The sequence below is a fragment of the Metopolophium dirhodum genome, chromosome 1 (genome assembly GCF_019925205.1).
Source record: "Metopolophium dirhodum isolate CAU chromosome 1, ASM1992520v1, whole genome shotgun sequence".
Classification (NCBI taxonomy): Eukaryota; Metazoa; Arthropoda; class Insecta; order Hemiptera; family Aphididae; genus Metopolophium; species Metopolophium dirhodum.
In genome coordinates this window covers 54643338-54663614 of record NC_083560.1, presented here as the reverse complement: position 1 = coordinate 54663614, position 20277 = coordinate 54643338, and the positions used below count along the sequence as shown (strand labels likewise).

Genomic DNA, 20277 nt, shown 5'->3' with positions numbered 1-20277 from the left:
CCCCTTATCATATGTTCTCAAATAATTTATTAATGTAGGTGCTTTTTTTCTAATCCATTATTTTTTTCTATTGTATTTCTCTCTAAAATATTTTTGAACATTTTATTTAAATAGTAAAATATTTAAGAGTGGATAGTGGATATAAAGTTCAATTTAATTTATATAGTTCTCACTTTCTCAGGTTTTTGATGAATAGTGGCGGACTAAAATATTAGATTTTCAATAAGTGGTAACATAAGTTGAGATAACAGGCACCTTTGTGAGACAGAAGATATCTGCTCTCTAGGAATGCGGCACCTTAATATGTTAAAAGCATAGGCGTGGCTTATCCATTCTTTATTATCTATGGTTGTACGTGGCTACCAGCGTCATTGATAAGAATAAGTCGGCTATCTAGTTATTATATATATCTGTGGTTAGGGCCTACCGAGTGCCGTTTTCGTTGTCATTATGACTAATTAGTTATTACTTAAAAACTGAAAACATGTCTTTTCGCTAACTAATTGACAATTGTGTTAAAATTGTTATTTTGTTTATTTAGCCATGCCGCAAACGAGTAACGACTGTACGAGTGTGAGTGCACGACATACCACCGGGCACAAAGTTACAAACCTTAAATATTATAGGACAATGAGTATTAGTTGTCCTATGGAAAATATCCACTAGTCCACTATCACTACAATCTGAAATCCAAATTTAAGGTGATACAATTTTTAGTCTGTAACATGCAAAGAATACAATCATTACCGGGTCATTCTTTTGTAACAATTTTATAATTATATCATTAGTTTTACAAAATATACATGCAATGTTTAGTGTTCTGTGTTATAGACGCTAGGTGTACAAGTTTCATAATACCAAGTTTTTTAGTATTTGGATTTCAAACTGAATTTTGTGTATTTAACCTTATAGACTTCATTATTAGTAAAACTTTATATTTAATAGATATTTAAATTTTAATAAAAATAGTTCCACATTTTTAATGATTTTAGTATTGTAATTCAAAGAATATTAATCTTAAAAACTTGAAACATTTCACTGTTCTCTGTTACTCAATACAATTTTCAAATGTATTTATTATTGTTTTATTTTAATTATACATAACAATTGTTATGCTCAGTTAAATAGATTAAAAATGTAACACAAGCTTTGGCCCAAGTAGCTCTTACCTACCTAATTAAAAATATTTTAAGTATGTTAGTCATGTTTTTTCTAACCTTAAACTATGGAAGTTCACTTTAAATGTACCTATTTATATTTGCATTATAATTTGTTGACGTATTGTACCGAAATTTTCTTCTCACAATATACTTTTTATTTTGTCATTAACTGTAGAAACTTTAAACATTAACTATTAGGGACTTAAAATATTATTATTTTTTAAATACTACATAACACTGAGTAATTTTAAGCTATTAATAATATTATTTAACATTTGTCTCATGTGTTGAAAAATTCTTAGGCTTGGTCAAAAAGCTTATCAATTAATATAATATTCCATGTATTAAGTTGTGCTTACTGCTTATAGTAATTTAAAGGTATTAAAAATAAATAGGTACATTTTGTTGTATTTTAGACATTTCAATATTTTTATAAACAAATATATATATATTAGTTGTTCTGTTGTAATTCAACAAAATAGTTTTTAAAGAGACTAAGCTTTACTACGTTATTATTTCCATTGATTATACTAGTATTTATGATCAATAATATTACATACACAATCTGTAAATGTCAATCAGACAATATTATATTCAGTGGCGTTGGCAGGAATTTTCATTGAGTGGAGGATAAATATTCATAAGTGTTAAGATAAATCACAATGTATTGCCCCCGTACTAATATTCATGTATATATTTTAAGCCTGGGGGTCATTCAATAAATTTGGTGCGACACGGAGAATGTTACATTGACGTCATTGTGTTGAGGCTAGGAGCCTAAATTATTATTGTATTTTTCTGACCGTTTGCACATTACAGTTGTTATGACAACCAAATAACAACAAAGATGAAATTCATGTTATAAAGTTCCTTAGGTTGCCTCATACTTTTTTAGATGAATGTATTAAATTTACAAAACATTTGCATGTATAGATGACATATAGATGTATCTACATGTACTCCTTTGTTTTATAGGGAATTTTTTATACGGAGTAACATTAAATAACAAAATCGATTTTTTAGAAAACTAGTTTTGAGTAAGAATCTCAGTTTTTTCCGAATATTGGAAACTACTGAGAATTTTTCAATCTTGTTAAACTTTTCCCCAAATACCAACTAGATTCATTTTCATTGGGGGGGGGGGACTTGGAATGGCTTAAGCCCCCCCCCCCCTGAATGTAACATACCTCACTAGATTTCAAAATAAATTGTGTATTTTAATATACCTATTTATACTTGCCTCTGTTAGAATAAAGTAGGAGTACTGAGTAACCACTAGTTAGAAGGTTGAAGGGTTTAAAAATGTATGTTTACGCTAATGGATAAGATAAAAATGTTAAGCCCCCCACGGATGTAACCAAATATCCGCCTATGTTCATTTTCCTACATGAAATACTATGGAAGCGATTCAATTATATTCACTAATTTTGTAGTGGTGTGAAATTTACATAATAAGTATTCTTATATATTATATTTATGAGTTATGCATAATATTATTATTGTTGATATTAAGATAATATTATAATGATTGTATTTATTTTATTTTTCATTTTGCATAGGAATGACTACGATGTAGTTAAAAAAAACAAAAGTTGTATTCCGGTACCGGGAATCGAACCCGAGCCTCCTGGGTGAAAGCCAGGTATCCTAGCCACTAGACCATACCGGAGACGTGAGTATGATTTTTCAAAAAACGCCAGATAAATTTGACTAAGCATCCATAAAAAAATGTATTATCCAATTCAATCTGAGTATCAAAAAGTACTTCATTATACAAATATACAGGAATACAGAATAGTTTAGGTTTTACGTAAGACTCATTGATTATTATTATTTCTTACGTTTTTTTTTTTAGATTCTGAGCGGAGCGATGAATGTATTGATTTTACAATGATATTATAAGGACTACGCTAACCGCTCAGAATCGTTTTTCGTGTACAATGGTTTATCATTGTATTAAAAAAAAACACATCCATTACAACTACTGTACAGCAGAGCGGTACAAACTTGTCCACATTTGCAGTGAAACTTATTTCTTTAGGTGTGGGTGGAAAAAAATTTGTAACAAAAAAAATGAAACGACACATTTCTTTATTTATTTATTTTGCAAGTTATGCAAGGCGGCAGCGGCATGCATGTTTATTTTTACCGTATTGATTCTTTCCACTCTCCCTAATTCACCTATAATTTCATGGGCCCCAATACTTATGACAGAAGTTATACTTCCCCAGAGTATAATGGTGGGCTCACACACTAGTTTTTTTTATTTGTGTGTGTACACGATAAGTAGTCGAAATAATGATTCAATTTTCAACTTTAGTATCTTGTTTGATGGGAAAGAGAATAGTTGGTGTATTGGAGAGGTCAAAATTTGAAATAAGTAATCATTTTTAAAAGCGCCGGGAAAAACAAAAAAAAAAAATCAAGGAAAAACGGGAATTTTCACGCAAAATCGGTTTTTGACAAAATCTGATACGGACTTACACTATATACGGACATTTACAGTTTCCATTTTTTTTTTAGTTTTTTTTCCTATAAATGTCAATAAAATTATATTTGTTGGGTAAAAAAGCTTGAACATTAATACAAGGCTCTTAATGTATTGTTACTATGAAATTTGAAAAATATTAAAAATCCATAGTTACAATTTTTTTTATAAGCATTCAAAGTTCAAATGTTGACAAAACACGTAAAAATCACGAAAATGTGCAAATAATTTTGAGTTAGAAATTCATAAAAATTTTTCTTTTTAAATCTAAGATTTAAAAATGTAATACAAGATTTCTTATATGTTTGTCTAGCTTTATCAACAAAAAAATTTCTACCGGAAGGTCAAATGAAATTTTTTTGAGTGTTTAAAGATAATATTTTTGCAACATTGGATATTTACTCGATTTATCATGTAGCGATTTTGTTATTTTGTTGTAATTCAAAAACAAATAACTGTATATACATTAAAATTTGACTGAATGTTTTTTCTATACATATGTGTATATGTGTCAAAGATTTGTCACTAAAAACCCGGGTGGTCTCCGGGAACTAGTGAAACCGCCCGGTGCTTGCACTAAGAACATGTTTTTTGACTGAATGCAACCACCAAGCCACTATTCTTACGTTTTTGAAAAATAATAAATGATTATATTATAATTAAGTACCTGGTACTTAACTTAAAAATAATTATTTTGCATTATTATATTTTTTTAATATGGAATATGAATAACTTATAAGGAACCATGCATTACATTTTCAAGCTTTATCATCTAAAAAGTATATGATAAATAAATAAAAAAAAGTCAAACGGTTTTGTGAATTAGTTTATGTCTATTCTCTAAATGTTGATTTGAATATTTGAATGAACATTTGAAGTCGCTAGTAGATATTAATTTTTGAGGTTCTATAAAATAACAAAATTGATTTTTTCCAAACTGGTTTTGCATAAAAAATTCCTCGCTTTTATTAATTTTAGATTCTCGTGATGGCTAATGCTCTTAATAATGTTGTAATTGGTCAGTTTTTATGTAAAAAGGCAATAGTAAATTGTTGTTGGTTTTCAGTAGACGAGAAAAATATTAAAACTATTATTAATAAAAAAAATTTAAAGAAAAACAAGATTTTTTACGCAAAATCGATTTTGGTTTGTGGTGTAACTACAAAAATAACAATATATATTATATACATCTTATATTTTTCTCCAAATGTTAGTATTTTCTTTATAACATACAATTTTCAAAATTTTTAACTTGATTTGAGCTATTTATATGTATAAAAATATTAATTTTTTAAAAATTATAGTCGATAAAAATATTTTTGCTCGGTTAAAAAACTCGAAAGTTTAATAAAAGGTTCCATATTTTTTATTCTTTGTGGAAATTACAGAAAAAAGTCGAGTGTAAAATCACAATAATTTTTTATGAACGTCTGAAGTTAGTATTATGACAAAAATAATCAGTCACGATTCACGAGAATTCGCAAATAAATTTGTGATTAAAATTTATAATAAATTCAATTTTCATACCTAAATATTGAACATTTAAAACAACGTTTCTCATAATTATTTGATACTGTAACCAAAATATCTAAAAATTACATAAACTACGTGACTACGCTAACCGATCAGAATTGATTTTCGTATACAATGGTTTATCATTGTATTCAAATTTAACACATCCATTACAACTACTGTACAGCAGATCGGTACCAACATGTCCACATTTTGAAGTCAAACTTATTATTATTATTTTTTATTTGAAACGACACGAAAAAATTGACACGTTTGTTTATTTATTTATTTTGCAAGTCATGCGCGGCGGCGGCGGCGTGCACGTTTATTTATATTGTATTGATTTTTCCCACTCTTTCCCTAATTCACTTATAATTTCACGGGCCCTAATACGTATGAAAAAAGTTTTACTTCCCCAGAGTGTAATGGTGGACTCACACGCTCTCGTCATTTTTTTTAAATTGTACACAATAAGTAGTTGAAATAATGTTTCGATTTTGAACTTCAGTATCTTGTTCTATGGTAAAGTGAATCTAATGACTAGTTGATGCATTGGGGAAGCTAACATTCGCAGTAGTTTTCAAAAGCACCGATAAAAACAAAAAAAAAATTAAAGGAAACCGGGTTTTTACACAATATTGATTTTCAAAAAAAAATTTTTTTTGGTTTAATTATAAAACAAATGACCGTACATGAAATTGTCACTGAATGTTTATACTAGCATTTTCTATACATGGTAACATTTTCAAAATATTTTGACTTGTTTTCGACTGTTTACGGACATGTTTTTTTATACATTATAATAACAAAACCATAATAAACATAATAATATATTGATGCAAAAACAAGTTAATGGTATTCATATATCCGGTACAATAACCTTTAAAATAATATTTTTATATAATAAGATATAATATAAGGTAATGTAAAAATTACAAAATAATTTAATGAGCCTAATTACTTATAAGTTAATAAAAATATATGTAAATTTTTTTGTATACCACATTGAATATCGCTATATGTAATTGATCAATTACCATAAATTTCAAAATGGATTCTTGTCGGAAAATCCTGTACCCGTTTTTACAATTGAGTGTGAAATTCTGATTGAGTATATGATAAGTATTCTGAATTGTACTACATGATTGCATAAAAATGTTGACTTAATATTTTTATAAAGTTTCCATAAAAATGTTTTGTAAATGTTTTTTATAAATATTTTCAAAAGTATGAACTTCTTGGCTTAAGAATGTAACTAAAATATTTCCTAATTATTTACACATTTTTTTAAATTATTTTGATAACTATTTTATTTTTCTGAAAATAGTTAGGATATATTTTTATGCTTTGTAGATGCCATACCGTGAATGTGAATCTTCAAACAAATAGTGGCTATTTAAATATGGATTAACTAATATATTGCATTATAGTTTTAGATGACCGTAAAATTGAACTAGAATTTGGGATTGTTAGAAGCTGAATAACAAAACAAATATCTGTTCTACACACATCAAACCCAACATTTATGAAGATTCAAGAAAAATAATCAACTTAATTTTAAACAAAACAAGTAATAATAAATAAATATATAGCTTATATAGATTCAAAAGTATTTAAAATATGTATTTGAGTACTTAAAAAGTATTTAAAGACTCCAGTACCTACCTACTTAACAAAACTGGGCTGCTCAATCACTTGTCAAATGCTACATATATTCATCATATACATGTATCAATGTGTCAAACAACATCCATTGATTAAATTGGTTTTCATCGTTTACTTTCGTTTCCAATAATTGGAATTCGGCTGTCCAAAAAATTGATTTTCTGTATCAATTCTATCAAAATTCAAGCTAGGTTGTTAAAATAATAAAGTGACATTCTCGGGAGCAAAGCATGTGTTTGTCACACCCATTTCTTTGAAATTACTCTTATTTGAGACATAGTATATATTACACCATTACCTATATACATTTACATTTTTATATTTATATATTTTAATTAAAATCATATGACACATTTATTTGCAGTAATAAGACTATTAAAAATTAAATTAAACCATGATATCCAATATTGGTTGATGCAGTTGGTAAAAAATACAGCATGGAAAACAACAATTCTACTGGTAAAAATGTTACTGTTCATAATTGTGTTACTATCTCCTTGTAAAACTTCTTCAAAAATGATTTTCTTACACAACTCATTAATTGGTTCTCAATAATTTGGCGTTTTCACGTATGCCAAAATTAAACTGTAGCGATTTTGATGATTGATGAATACAATTAATTATTTAACTTTTATTAATTATAAACCGTTCTACGCTGTTCCTTTTTATGTCTCTATATGTTTGAGTAATTATATGAAAAATGAGCTTATTAGGCGTTTAATGTTAATGGCCGATGAGGATCCCTCAATTGATCTTTAATTATGCCATATATATGTTAATTTGTTATTATTAATCTAGCTTAATGATTTAATTTTTCCATATTTATCACATTTTAAAAATGTTTTATTCAATTTACTAATTCTATACGAATATTATTGTAGTTACTGTAATTATGATATTATTTGTAAAATAAACATTATATGCAAATAAATAGATATTAGAAAATATCTTGAATTATTTTAATTAATTCATTAAAATTAACTTTAAGTGCTGTACATTATCTATAAATTCTTTTTATTTTTGAAATTGGGTGGTTCTATTGATTTTGGATAATTTCACATTGTAAATCATCTTAAAGAATAAACAGATTGATTGTTATACCCAACATGTAGAGAACACTCCATTGATGATTAGGTAAAGAAATATTATTTTTAATCTTTAAAAGGATTTGTATCCCTAAATATTTTTATTAAGTAATAAAATAAACCATATCAACATCGGAAAATATTTTTTCTTTTATAAAATATCAAGGATATTTAGGTTTTTAATTACTATACTCTGGCTCACGTGAGAACATGTAGAACTGGAAAAACAATATAATCCATTATTATTTTACTAGATGGCTTTTTATAACAAATTAATAGTACATAAATAATATTGCATTATAATATTACGTTTAGGTATGTTTAATATGAATGAAAACCACTTTATTACTTCTACTGGTATGATGTTTGAAAATAAAAAACAGTTAACTCAAATTGATTCTGATGCAGATAAGATATGTATGTTGAAATAATAATTATTGAGCTGATAAATTACTAAAATCCTGTCACTAATTATATAATTTAAATACTATTTTTAAAGCTGAGTCAGCAAACTGTGTCACAACTCAATTACAAGTTATACAAATGGTGGTACTAATAAATATGGTGGTATGGAAAATTCACAAATTATTAGTATATCAGATGTGATGAACAATATTCATCACTTAGGCCATGTTCTTATGAATGGTAATTATTTGATTATACATTTTCATATCTACAAAAATGTAATATAAAAATATTTATAACTTACCTGACATCATATTTTTAATTAAGTTTCTAGAAATAATATGTCAAATATACAGAAAGGGATGGATATTATTAAAGTCGATGTCAATAAAAATCAAGAAACACAAATGGAAATAGTAAATAAAATTAGAATTCAACAATCAAACCACAAGTTCAAATGCATATGATTTTTCACTACTCAAAGTGCCCGTGGAAAATTTGGTGGAGTTGAATAAACTCAAGGAGGATGCAGGACAAATAAAAATATTAGTTGAGTCACTATTTATTTAAGAAAATATATGTTAACTAATAAGTGTACTTTTTTTATAGGGGTATATGTTACGTAGACACGGAAAATCATTTGATGCTAAACATGATACGTACCTTATGATGAAGTTGACTGTAGATAATAGAATAGCAGAAATAATCAATATGGAGGGAAGAAGAGGAGATAAATTGGCTTTTGGTCGTCTAGAAATTTCTAAAATTTTAATTGGTAAATGAAACAAAATTGAATTCTATTTTACATTCAATATGAAATACAGTATGTCCCGATTTAAATGTACCACTAAATATCTCAGCCCGATAATCTTAGAATGAAATACGGTTTGCTGCAATAGCTAAGGTGTACTGAAGTACACATTCAAGGGCAAATTTCAAATTTTTAACTCTTGTAGTATGCGCATGCGCAATACAAATTTTTTTTTAAAATTGCAACACCTATTTTTTTCACCGGATATGGATAGATTATTTTATTCTAAGTAATTTTGATCCATTGACCATAGTTGTAAACCTAAAATTGAATGAGTTACAGCTTTTGGAAATTTTAAAATAATTAAATTTTTTCGATGTTACCTAAAACATTACACGCTTGAATTTCATACAAAAGTAAATCATTTTTGAACTAAAATGAAATGCATTTAAATAATTTAATACCAAATAACCTAAAAAAAAATGTATAGCTAATTTAAATTGTAATTAATTTAAAAATAAATTTACCAACTAAATTGAGAATGGCGTTGTAATTTGCGTTATTATTGTGCGATGTTATCTTTGATAATAGTACTAAGAATAAAATTAGAAATAATGTACTATTATCAAAGTACTAATAATAAAACTGGAAATAATTCAATAACTTTTATCGCACAATAATAACGCAAATTACAACGTCATTCTCAATTTAGTTGGTAAATTTATTTTTAAATTAATTACAATTTAAATTAGCTATACATTTTTTTTTAGGTTATTTGGTATTAAATTATTTAAATGCATTTCATTTTAGTTCAAAAATGATTTACTTTTGTATGAAATTCAAGCGTGTAATGTTTTAGGTAAAATCGAAAAAATTTAATTATTTTAAAATTTCTAAAAGCTGTAACTCATTCAATTTTAGGTTTAGAACTATGGTCAATGGATCAAAATTACTTAGAATAAAATAGTCTATCCATATCCGGTGAAAAAAATAGGTGTTGCAATTAAAAAAAAAAAATTTGTATTGCGCATGCGCATACTACAAGAGTTAAAAATTTGAAATTTGCCCTTAAGTGTACTTCAGTACCCCTTAGCTATTGCAGCAAACCGTATTTCAATCTAAGATTATTGGGCTGAGATATTTAGTGGTACATTGAAAACGGAACACACTGTATACCATTTATTATTAAAATATTTTTAGTAAAATTAAAACCCTTTAAAAATAGTATTTTAGTGACTAAAACTGTTGTGATAGATAGCTACAACTCGATAAAAGTGTTATAATATTATTGTTCAAAATGAGTTCAAAATGAGTGATATTTATTTTAAAACTAGTATAATTAACTAATTATTTTAATTTTTTTTTACAGAAGCCGTTAAAGGAATGTTTCCTGATGAGTCCATATTAGCAATCAAAAGTTATATCAGTGATTGGCTAGAAACAAGCCCCTAAATTAAATTAGATTTATATATAGTTTTACAATTAAATTATTTAATATAATACATTTGATATTGTAACAGTATAAAAGTCTATCTTATTTAATCTTTAGCTAGTAGATTAGATAATGCACTATAAATTTAAGAAACATTGCTTATAAATATTAAATATGAAATATTTATTGATTCTTGAAATAAACAAAACACTATTGTTAGAAATCTATACCTAGGTAGATTATGCACAACTACATTAATCAATTAACATTAATTATACGAAAAGTCCAAATATGTATGAAGACTATTCTGTTGACAGGTTTTTAGATGAACTAATATTAATTTAATGTACTATAATACTACTATGTTAGTAACTTAATATATAAAATATCAATCCTGCTCTAAATATATACGAAGCTTACACAAAAAATATTCATTCAACATGCTACATTTATACAGATGATAATTATCCTTGTGGAGTGGTGTTTGCGTTCAGTTAAGAAACCCGTTCTGAGTGTACGCACTGGCCGGTGTCATTAGCTCCCGGATAGGTGACCACCCATGATTTTTTGTGACAAATCCTTGCCACACATACACACGTGTTAAAAAAACCTATAGTACCCCAGGTTAATGACCTCAGTTGTTAAAGCCTTAACCACAATACAAAAAAAAAATTATCATATTATACTCAAAATATATTATATATACTACATTTATTTGATAAATATCCATTCTATTCTTCAAAAATATACGAACTTGAAACAAAAAATATCCACTGCATACTCTAAACATATACTAATATATAAACATATTTTGTTATTTTTATTGCATATTTTTATCGTATATTTGGATTTTTTTGGTGTTCATTTAATAAACTATTAATGTATAAATGACCGTTTTTTTTTTTTGTATATTTTATTGTTTTTATTGCATATTTAACGATATTTATGGTAATATTATAGCGCATATTAATTAAAAAATTTTAACTATTGCTTATTACTAATTAGTTATGGATTTTGTGAGTTATATAGATGGCTATAATTTTAATCTAGATGAAAATTAGATGTCATTTTTATTTTTTATTTAAGTAAGTTATTAGATAAGAAGATTTTAGTATAAAAATAACCTATCTAGATAAATTTAGCTAAAGCACAAACACTGCGGATAAGAAAATTCTTGGATAATCCACTAAATTCAAATTAAAACGAAAATTCAATAATTAAATTATTAAAAAATTATAATTATGTAAATCTTGTAATGTTATGTAATATGTAGTATGAAATTTAAGGAAAATTGATCATTCTGCGGAAGACCACGGATAATCAAGAGTACACTTTATAATATATAACCATAGACAAGTTAAGACAATCAAGTGTATCAGGAGCGTACCCAATAAAAGGGGTGTCGGGTTTGGACCCCCCCCCCAATTATTGACATATAATTTAAAATTCTTAAGGTGTAAACCATTGATTGTATACTTTTTACATGTTAAAAAAATTTGGACCCCCCCCCCCCTTGAAATTTTTTTGGGTATGCCCCTGAAGTGTATACAACCAATACCATCACAGAGTGCAGCACAAAGTCAGTGTTGTCTCTGAATCCTCGTTGGTACAATAAAAAGTTTGAATATTATATTATAACTTGATATTAATAAAATGACTACACTGTTAAATAGTATGTTTTAAAAACACCCAGAGCGCTAATCATCATTTTTTATTGGTGCTGTTGGCAATACTTCGCTTACTGCTTAATGCTTATTAAGCAGGGCTTATTCACTTCAGTTGGAAACTAACTTTTGTTGAGCACTGGTGTCTAGTTCAATCAAAGAAAAGTAAGCGAGTGTAATCGTAGTATAGGTATTCTTTAATTGTGTGGATTACTTACCCGAATTATTATAATTATTAATAGTATAAAAGATCGATGAATGTAAGAAAAATTACTAGAAAAAGTTTTTTTTTTAATTAATCGTTTCAATATAAAGCTACCAAACGTGTTATTTTTATACTTTTGATATAATTAATCGTAATTAATATATTTGGTACTTAAACAGTTAATTAAACTTTAATTTGTGAATTCGACATGGGCAACTTGAGGTAAGATTTATTTTAAATATAAGCAAATAAAATATGGGAACTTTTTTTTATTACTTAAAAATGTTGCTAACAATTAGTCAATTTTATAAAATTAAATAAAAACCAATATCTAATAGGTACCTATCTGATTCAATAACTGGTGAATTAATACCACAATTTATTGGATTACTAAATAATGTTGTATAACATGTTGTTTGTTATTATTTAAATACAGAATATTTAATTTAAAAAAAATGAATCAACAATTGTTATAGACTAAATTATTATGCAAGTATTGGTTATTGGTACTATTTATAAAAATAAATGGTTTGTTTTAAACGTGTATATGTTTACTTAATCGGAGAACGGGGTTCTCCAGCCCCACCCACCAGTTCTGCCGTTCTTAAAAATATTAAAGTATTCACATATAGTGAATAATTTGTAACACCTAAATTATCTGTGTTCTCGTGTTGATGTATGCAAATTATGAGTAGCTAGGTATTAATATTTAAAAATGCTCATAACTCTCTTAAAATTAAAATATAGTAAAAAAACCAACAAGAGAACAGAGATAATGTTCTTGCCTAAGTTCGATGATAATTTAATTCACTCTAATAATTACTTTATCAACACTACATTGGAAACAACACATGCGGCTATGCGGGTAATGACGTACTCTTATAAATAGCCAATAGCTAAAAATGAATCTAAATATTTTTGAAAATGTCATTGTATATTTGTATGATTGTAAATATTAAATAATAATATTGGCATTAACGAAAAGTCTTACGACGCAACAAACAATTTTTTTTCAATCAAAACAAATTAGTAAAAATTATTATTTTTCGTTTAAATAAGTATCCAATTTTATTGAATTTGTCATTTAAACTTATAAAAATGTCTATACAAAAAAATCGTGCATATGTATTTTTGAGATTTTTAGATTTCTGCAATGACCTTAAAAAAACTTTTTATTAAATTGTCAATCCTTGACTATGAATGTGTACATTTTTAACTTCAGATCAAATAAAAAAAAATTCGTGATTTTGTCGATTTTTATCAAAATGTAACTTCTATAACGAGTATAAAAAAAAACTTGTGTCCATGTTTTTAATATTCTTAAGCTGCTGTGAGAACAAATTATCTGGGTTCTTGTTTTAATTGTTCAAGCTTTTTGGCCAAAATATTTATATACCATCTAGTAACTACCAGGTAACCCAATGTAGCTAGTTTTTGAAAAAAATAATATCCTTAATTGGATTTAAAATATTAATATCTAATTTTCTGTCAATGTTCTATAACATTCTTCTTATGGAACGCCATTCGTCGTTATAACCGACATTTAACATACATACGTATTGACAGACTACTGGACCCCCCAAAAAATAAAGGAAAACTATTATAATTCTAAAATATATGCAGACCCGGGGATTTATTTAAGCACGCGCGGACACGGTTTTTTCCCGTGAACAAAATATTTAAGTATATGAAAATATAATATACAGTTTAAAATTAGCTCGAACAGTCGAAAACTTATCATGCGCCGATTGTAATTTGTATGTATTACCCATAGACCTTATACTTAGTATAATGCCTATGGTATTACCACACTATAAATACCTGTATTAAATGAAAATCAATAATTCTCGGAACAGTCGAAACATTCTTATCGCGTGAAATTGACGACGCACACTTAAATTATTACTAGGTACGTTTAGTAGGTATTGATTTATTTGAATTTTTGTTTCGTAAAAATAGGTTTGGCTGTTCAGTAAACGACAGTCATTAATACACAGCTATTGTTATTTCTAATCAAATCAAAACTTAAATTAGGTATGTGTAAGTTTTTACAGAGTAAAATAGATATTTTATTATTGATATGTAAAACAATTATTTTTTATTATTATGAATTTTGATATACAAAATACCGGTTATCAAAAATAAAATGTTTTAATCACAACTGAAGGCGTTCACTAATAATTAGATATTTACAGATTATCATAAAAAATTCAGCGTTCCAATTTTTGATTAAAACATGCGATTCGTATTTTACTAGGCAGTGGCGGACTGGAAGTACTTCGGCCCAGCCGGAGAAGATTATAGCGGTTCAAAAGAACGCTAAATATATTTGGCAATGCTGAGTAACATAACTTTTATTCTTAGAAATTCAAAATCTAACTTTGTCGATTTTCATTAAATTTTAATATTTAATTTAATTTATTATATTAAATATAAATATATCTTGGCTATCTTGAAAATTTAAAAACTTAATTGTCTAAAAAAAAGGTGGTACCTATAATTAAAAAACTTAATCTAAGTTACTAAAAACTTACCTAATTTTTGAAAAAAAAATCGAATCTTATGCCATTCAACCAGAATTTCCATACTTATTACTGTAAAAAAAAACCGCATTTAAATGTATTGATTTTCCAATAGATTCCATTTTCCTGTACAATAAATTAAGTATTTAAAAATTCAATAAAATTTGACGCCTCGTGCGGTCGCATAGCTCTCAGTTCCATAAATCCGCCACTGGTATACACTATACAGTATACTATAATGTATAATGTATATTATACACAAACTACATCAGTAACTATATATCATGTCGGAATTATTGGATCCCCCCCCCCCCCACAGAAAAAATTGAAAATACGCCACTGTACGTAATAGTAGGTAGACGTCCACCTACTATTATATATTAGTATAATTATATCGATTATTATAGATATATTTCGGTTTTAGAATACGTTAGGTCTCGGACAAATCGACATCGGTGATGTGAACTAAATCGACCGAGATGGATCGACTTGTTATATTTTTGAATTCGATTCATACTACTCTCTAAACTTTCCTCAAATCTCAGAAATTTTCATCAAAATCGTCGACTTGTTTTTGAGTCTATAAGCTACAAACATAAGGACATTTATTATACATTTAAAAAACAAATTATTATTTTATTTTATTTAAAAAAATATACCATACTAACACATGGTGGGTCGGATACTCGGATGGTCTATACCAGTGGTTTTCAACTTTTTTTAAACACGACACGCTGCGACCTTCACAATATTTCACGTCACATCTCTCAGACTCTCAACCATGAACGTTTTCTTTATTAAAGACTATTTTTTTAGGTCATTATTTAATTTTGTATACCGAATTAGATAAACAAAATTGTGCCTACTTTATTAATATTGTAAATATTATTAATATTGTAAATATTATAAATATTATAAAATATTGGTATAATTATTATAAAAAAAAATTACAAAATCTCACGGCACGCCTAGAGAATGTTTAAGGCTCACCTGTGTGTCATGACTCACGGCATATCGGTTGAAAACCACTGGTCTATTTTTTTGTAACCAGTGGCAGCCATACATATAAGCAAACAATTGTTCGACTTCTGTGAGCCAAAACGAAATTCATGCGTGCGTGCACCTATTGCAGTAAGCCATCCTATAGCAACCTATAGGGGTTTAAATAAGAACCTAAAATCATCCATTATAAGTCTCAATGAATCTTCTTTTGTCATTATTTAAATGGTAATAAAAACTTTTTCTATGCCTACATTTTCGATATTTCAAGTATAATATGTATTGTAACAATAGTTAAGACCAAATTGCGAACACCCAATTTTCCAAAAATAAAAATTGTAAAGCTAAACATTACATTCACTTGAATCTAAAACATTGCATCTATTATGCCTATGCATTTTCAAATAAATATAATCAAAACGGCCATCGGGCCATATACAAAGTACCTACATTTGGTTTTTGCTTGCTTTGTAAATATATAATAGGTACTGTTAATTGGAAGATAAGAAGCCGGTTCTACATTATTATATTATCAACAGTATATACTATATAATATATTATAGATATTAAATAGGTACCTATATATAATATACAATAAGCATTCTATGGGAGCAATGAACTGAATTTTGACCAAATGTCAAATGCGTCTGTTACGATACCTATGAACGATGAACAATGAATACCTATAACCTATATTGGACTATACTCATTTCCCACGTAGGTACTGTCTGTTTATAACATACAAATAATTATATCATCTCTAGAAAATTGTGAACGTTCACTTTGTACAGACACTACCTAGTAAACATTTTCATTTCAGAACACGGACACTTTGTACAATTATATACATGAAGTATATATCTAAATATAAATATATTGTGTATAATATTATGTTATGCTTAAAGTTTGATGAGATTTAAACAATATTTTATTTATTTTATATTAAGAAATTAATTAAAATTTCATAAATAGTACTTACCTATATAAACAAGCTAAAATAATCAAAGTTTTTTTAAATTTATAGGATAGGTAACAACTAAATATTTCTTGGTGCTATAATATGTGTATCAATTATAATTATATTACCAAATATTATATGCCAAAATGTATTTAAACTTCATACAATTTATCATTTTTAATATATCTAGGTAATATAAATATTGGTCATGCTCATGACTTTACACATGTTTAAATAAGGTATATAATGTATTTTAGTAAAAAGTATATTCGCGTTTTGAAGTGAACGTTTTTACTCCACCGTACAAAGTATCCACGTTTAATGTTCGGCCTTACAAATAGAACCCTATATAGACAACGCTATTATATAAAATATTGGTCTATAGCAGGGGTCGGCACCCTTTTTAACCATGCAGGCCATATTTTTTTTTCAAATTTTCATCAAGGACCGCGTTAATAAAAAATAATTGTACATATCATATAATACTAATAATTTTATTCCTATTATATTTAGTTATTTTATATGGAAATATAAGTATGAAAAAATTTAATTAAAATATATATATAAAATTTAGTTGCTAGTGTGATTTTTGAGGTTGAATTTTTCCCACTAGTTCATATTGGATGTTGATATTCTTAAAACTGCATCCACGTGTTCGTCGCTTAATCGTGAATAATATTTATTTTTTCAAAATTTAAGTATTGAAAATGTCTGCTCACAAATATAAGTGCTACCAAAAGCAGTAATCATTTTTTCAGCAAAACTTTTAAATTTTAATGCGTTTAAAATCTATTTTAGAAAGACTTGAATAACATATTATAAGTATTATATTTAATATATTAAGTACCTATTTGTCGTAATCGACGATATATACATTATATACGATTAGATTACGACCTAGATTACGTTCTCCCTCATACCTTATCTCACTCTAATAGTCATGATTCGATTTTATTTATTACAATTTAAGATATAAAATTAAAATTTTAAACACCATGAAATATATTTGAAGGGTCACAGAAAAAAGTTCCGAGGGCCGCTGCCATTTTAAGATTTGAAAATGTAACAAGTAAAAGATTGCTCATATGAATACCAATTTTTATATTTTCCAATGTGCCTTTGAAAGATCATATATTTTGCCTCCCCACCATCACATTACCGACCATTACTAAAAAAATAAAAACCTGCTACCTATACATATAGTAAATAAATGTACTTATAGATAGTATAATAAAGATACTTCATCGCTGCTTGGACAAAATATTGGTGTTGGGTGGAGATTTTTATGATTTTTATATAAAATATAATTTAATTACATATTTTAAAATGTTGACACCGGGGGAAAGTTCTTCCTATGCCTCCCGTTAAACATGCCTCTGGATATACATGTTGGTATATATTTATCAATGTCATCAATATTTAATGCGGTATTGCTGTCTTACCGTTATGGCGTAATAGGTATATGGTCAGGATTATGATGTTTAAATCGTTATTGACGTTATTATGGTGTACGTGTACTGGTATTACAGTATAGATACCGCAGGTATTCATTATTACAGTATTCCGATATGTATCTATTTTACGGTATTCCAGTTAGTACTTAGTATATAGACCTGCAAGGGCCGTACATTTTCGGTCCAGTCCGGTCCATCAATTTTATCCTCAAGTCTAGTCCAAAACATTTTGTGAAAAAAAAGTCAGGCCCAGCCCGGAAATAATGCTAAGCTCATAAAAAGCCCGGTCCAGTTCAACAATTATTTCCCCCCCCCCCCCCCCCCCCCTAAATAGATATCGGGTAATAGATTAGTGGAAAAGTCTTATAATTGAGATTTGAGGTGGAAACTAAAATATAAAATTTAATTTTCAAATTTTATAGAATTGTGGAATATTTGAAAAACTGGCACCGGGACCCTTAAACGCGGCTCGACCAGGTCCAAAACACTGAAAAAAAACCCAGGCCCGGGTAATGCCGCAGATAGCTAAATATTATTTTCGTAGTGTGTTGTTGTTTTATTTTGTATTGACATAATATTATTATGGTATATAAATAGCTTTATTTTACCCACTAATCAAGATAGGTAGGTATTGTTATATTCATTGTGATTGTATCTATTTGTACTAACGTCTGTTCTATCATTGGTATTTATTATTTTAAATTATAATTATTTATTGTCGAAGAAAAATCCTTTAAAAGCCCGGTCCAACCCTTTGTTTTATTATAAAGGCCCGGGGCCGGGCTTTTTGAGGATCGACTGGATCGAGTCGGACCGGTCCGGCCCTTGCAGCTCTTTAGTACCTAACCTACCTATGATAGAGATTACTACTCACTTTATATCACTTAATATTAAATTATTATTATTATTTTTTTTTTGTTGTCTTTATTTTATAAACCATATTGAAACTTTATAAAATGTTTACAGGATAATTAATTCTATTGGTAAAAAAAAAAATGGCTGTAGAAGTACTTATAAGAAAGGATATTGTACAATACTAGAAGTGGAAAAGACAAAAAGTGGTAAACTTAAAATATTTAATGGTGAACTCGGTAATGGCAATGCAGGATGTTCAATACTAGGAGTGGAAAAGACAATAAGTGGTAAGCTCAAATATCTAGTTCAATGGAAATTCAAGAACATGCCAGAACAAAACTACTTAATTGATTCATACATTATAAGTAAAGTATATCCTGATAAGGTCATAGAGTTCTATGAGAAAATAACTACATGGAATTAATAAAATCGACGAGATTTGGAACAGGACTAAATAATTATTTCTAAAATTGAATCATGTTTTATGATTTTTTATGAGTACCTATTTTACCAATTGACAACTTTATGTATTATTATTTTTAGTTTTGTATTCTTGTAAGATGTTATAAACATTTAAATTAAACTCAAGTTATGTATTCATTTTTTTAAAGTTTTTTTTTTGTTCAATTTGATTATTTAATATCGTAGATGTTTAAACATATTAGGTATTTTATATTTAATTTGTCAATGATCATTCATTTTTTCCCTTAGTCACTAAGTTGATGATAAATATATTGCAGTAAAAAGATAAATTCAGAATTAGCTCTGATTTAACAAAACTAGCTGTTCTATTATTATAGTAAATTTAAATGTGTATAATTTTTTCGTCTTAATAAAATTGACAACAACTATAGATGTGTTCAAATTACTACAAACGGCTGAACTTTGTTACTTTACCTGAAACCATTCTTTAACTTAAGTAGTACAAAATACCAGTAATACAAAGTGGAATTATACTATCATTGGATGGTTTCAATTTTTTTTTCTTTAAACCTTTGTCAAAATTATATTTTCATAAATTGTTTATAATAGTAAGTTAAGTGCTAATGTAAATTTGTTATGTTGTACATTTGTAAGATAGAGAAAGCATATGCGAGTGAAACATCCTCAAACACATTTTTT

General features: G+C 27.2%; 1 long non-coding RNA gene and 1 other non-coding gene across 8 annotated transcripts; one reads left to right on the top strand and one right to left on the bottom strand.

Moving 5' to 3' along the window:
- Nucleotides 1-19: 19 nt before the first annotated feature.
- Nucleotides 20-20007, top strand: LOC132935108 (uncharacterized). 7 transcript variants are annotated; one of them, XR_009663162.1, is made up of 10 exons: nucleotides 20-34; nucleotides 182-701; nucleotides 2720-2832; nucleotides 6591-6730; nucleotides 8226-8327; nucleotides 8410-8555; nucleotides 8643-8864; nucleotides 8925-9090; nucleotides 10436-12589; nucleotides 19267-20003. It is a non-coding gene; the product is annotated as an uncharacterized LOC132935108 (long non-coding RNA). The 7 variants fall into 7 exon arrangements; XR_009663163.1 differs by lacking the exon at nucleotides 20-34 and adding an exon at nucleotides 7190-7284 and having other exon boundaries at nucleotides 44-701; nucleotides 19267-20001; XR_009663164.1 differs by lacking the exon at nucleotides 20-34 and having other exon boundaries at nucleotides 44-461; nucleotides 542-701; nucleotides 19267-20000.
- Trnae-uuc (transfer RNA glutamic acid (anticodon UUC)) lies at nucleotides 2758-2829 on the bottom strand. The gene has a single exon. It is a non-coding gene; the product is annotated as a tRNA-Glu (tRNA).
- Nucleotides 20008-20277: the final 270 nt, after the last annotated feature.